This window comes from Glycine soja, chromosome 11 (genome assembly GCF_004193775.1).
Source record: "Glycine soja cultivar W05 chromosome 11, ASM419377v2, whole genome shotgun sequence".
Taxonomy (NCBI): Eukaryota; Viridiplantae; Streptophyta; class Magnoliopsida; order Fabales; family Fabaceae; genus Glycine; species Glycine soja.
In genome coordinates, this window is record NC_041012.1 from 11,335,101 (window position 1) to 11,338,551 (window position 3,451).

General features: G+C 28.9%; 1 long non-coding RNA gene across 1 annotated transcript; it reads right to left on the bottom strand.

Moving 5' to 3' along the window:
• Positions 1-494: 494 nt before the first annotated feature.
• LOC114375011 lies at positions 495-1,681 on the bottom strand. Its single transcript, XR_003658678.1, has 2 exons — positions 1,260-1,681; positions 495-1,047 (listed from the first exon to the last, which is right to left on the bottom strand). It is a non-coding gene; the product is annotated as an uncharacterized LOC114375011 (long non-coding RNA).
• Positions 1,682-3,451: the final 1,770 nt, after the last annotated feature.

A 3,451-nucleotide genomic window follows, 5' to 3' on the forward strand; every position in this document is an offset into this window, starting at 1 on the left:
GTGATAAAAAATGAAATTAACGCATGCCAGCTTGTGCAATATGTAACTTTCAGTTGTCACATTAGCAAAATCCATATTGAATTAATACCGAGCACAACTGAAACTTGTGAGAACAAAATCCACAATTAAAAAATCTAAGAGAACATAAATCTTTACTTTTTTATTTTACAAATTATTACATTAAAATTATTTTTTTAAAATTAAAAAAAGTTCAATTTTCTTTTGTTTTTTTTTTTAAGATCTCAATTTGAAACATATCTTATTAAGTTTACAACTAACCACCAAGCACGTAGATTAATCGACATGGGATTTTTCTATAATCGACATGAAATTTTTCTAATTTAACTAGAGATTTCAAGCTAAAGTTTTGAAAATACGTTAAATATTGGGAAAAAACAAATTTATCTCCCAAAATAATTTCAGAAAATTCAAACATGACTGTGTCTCTCCTAAATAATTGTATCTGGTAACTAATATGTGTGGTCTATACCCTATACAAAAAAGTTAACAACCCAATTTATAGATAGAAAATGACAGAAGCAATATTGAGTTCTCATATGTAGTACTTGAAAGAAAATTACACTCCAAACTGAAAGTAAAAGTACAAAGATTACAAACTCCCTCCCTCCGGTCATGACTCTAAAAACACTAGCGAGAGGTTAAGGACAATTCCAAACAAGCCCAACTACATAGCAAACCATCACAACATTAATTAACAACTACAACAACAGCCCTGTAAATTACAATCCTGATCAACCATATAAAAAACAACTGGTTTTTCAGGATTTTATTATGCACACTAAAATTCACATCACACTGCATCTTCTATTTGTACGAGAAGACGTAGACAACGTTACTTAATCAGAGGCTATAGTAGCAGCTTCTGTCTGCAAATAAAAAGGAACAGACGCGAATGCTTTTTTAAGTTGATGATGATTCCTCTTACCGAAAACATTGTAAGAGAACCACCACGATAGAGAGCACGAGTTGAGAAGGGGACGTGGTAGAAACAAGTCTCATATTCCAGGGATAAACCTTCAAAGTAACCTTGTATGATCGAGGCGAATATTTTAGTCTCTAGAATTTTAAAGTTCTTCATTTAGGTTTGACTTTCCAAAAACCATCCATTCTATTTTTAAAAAAATGATAAAAATAAAATGGAAGTTTTAAGTAAAGTTGAAACTAACAAAAGAACTTTAAAGTTTTAGGGTAAAAAACATCTTACTCATCCAATTTCAATGATTAATTTGAGAGTTTACCCGAAAGAACTGAGACTAGAATCCATCGGAGTTGTAAGCAGTTGATGGTGGGGTCGATATAGCAGAACCGCCATCATTATTGTTGTCATCCTTGTCTTTTTCATCCTTTGAGAATATAGAGGCAACAAATTCGACCATGCTGCTAAATATCTGAGCTTTAATTTGGCCTCTTCTTCTTTGTGGAAAGCTTGTTTTCTCGTTGTGAACAGTGTAATTATTTGTTGCCATATATTCTATGCGTTTTGTTTTGGTATCTGCGAAAAGAACATGAAGAAATAAACAAAGAGTAGTTAAGAATATAAAAATATGCCAAAATTAAGAAGCCTCTGTGCGTAAGAAAGATTAGAAAGAGGGGAAAGGGGAAGAAGCGAAAGAGGGAGGAGGGGGAAGATTTTTTAGAGTAGTTTTAGGATTTTTGAGCCTTAATTTGTTCAGTTGTTATTTATGGTAAAAAAAGTGTACCAAACTTTATTTAAAACGCGTTTCACTTCTTTATAACGTTGACTCTTTAATTAGGGGCAAATTCACATTAGGTGTTCAATAAAAATTATGTCTATACTAGAGGTTATTAGCAAGATTAAGTTTCTTATGTATAGACGAGCGCACATGTTGCATTTGTTTTAATATCTTGATATAAATCTTTTTCTATTAGGAAGATTTTTGATTTTCTTTAATTACGGGGTATGCCCAATTTATTATTGTATCATTTTGGGTTTAATATAATTTACATTTTTTTTCAAAAAGTACTATAAGAAATACATTATTCAAAAAAAGAAAAGATACGTGGGTATATGCAAAATTACGTGGAAGGTGGTGTTAGGGAAGTGCTCTCCCTCGCGGAATATTGCAAGTTATGACTAGGAAATTTCGTTCTTTGTTTATGATTTTATTTCGTGTAATTTGGTTTTCTTCATACTACCACGTAGCCGTCAAAAGTATGAGCTTTTCCCACTGGCATTTACGCCATTTATGCACTTCTAGATAGATTAGAGCATAAGGTCCTTGTATTATGAATTTAATCTTCAGTATAATTTAACTTATTTTAAAGAAAATTATTTTTTTAACTTATTGCGGAAAGATTAAAAAAAGTAATATAAAATTGAAATTAATTTGTTTTTTTTCTTTGAAATTAACTTTAATAAAAAGGAAAAATTAATAACCTTTTTACCCCTTTCTTTTTTCATTTTTTTCATAACAGTATAAAAAAATATATCAACATGGGGCATAGAAATAACATTATTAATTCAGTAATAATAGACCTATGTGGCTTTCGTGGTGTTGCTCTTCGCATACATAGGCGATTACTTTACTCCATATTGTTGGTGGTTGCTTGTAAGACCGAATTTATAATCTGTTAAAAGAGAGTTTTTATTTTTGATAAGTATATTTTTTTAGTCATTCACCAAAGACTAAAAGTACTTATTAATTTTCAAAAATTATATTTTTTGGAGACAAATCGAAATTAAAAAGGAGGACAAATGAAAAGTAAGATAAAATTCTTGACAAAAATACTTTAATATTTTAAAATTCAAATGAAAAAAGCATTATTAATGTTGATATTAAGTATTTTGGTGTTTGTAATTCGACCGCAAAAATTAAAAATCAGGAATTTGGGACAATTATTAGCAAAATCCTATATCAGATCGATGGATCCATATTCATGGGATTAATAGATTAAATAAAATTATCCTGTAGTAGAATATTCTCTTTCGGCACACAAGTTATGGCGGCTCAATATGATTGATGATTTGGAGAAGCGACTGAAACGCTGCCAGATACATAATGCAGCTTCCCCAGATTTTCTTAACAAACACCATTGACTTTCTTTAGATAAGTATCAAGTATCAACTATATCATAAGAAGCTTTACAATCTTATTGAGTAAAATTTTTATGTGATGGATATATATATATATAAAATAGATTATATTTTTTCTCTTTATAAATATTGAATACAAATAATTATATCATAATTTATAAAAATAAAACAAAATTATGTAAAAAAAAATAACGTGAGGCGATTTATTCGTCTATGTCACTAATGATATGTTTGATAGAGAGGAGAAAATTAATATTTGAGAGAAATTTTACATTTTTTTGTGAGATTTACATTTTTTATATTTTACTTTAATTAAAAAAATTATATTTTATTTTTATTCTCTAAATAAAACACACCATTTTCTTTTAAAAAAAC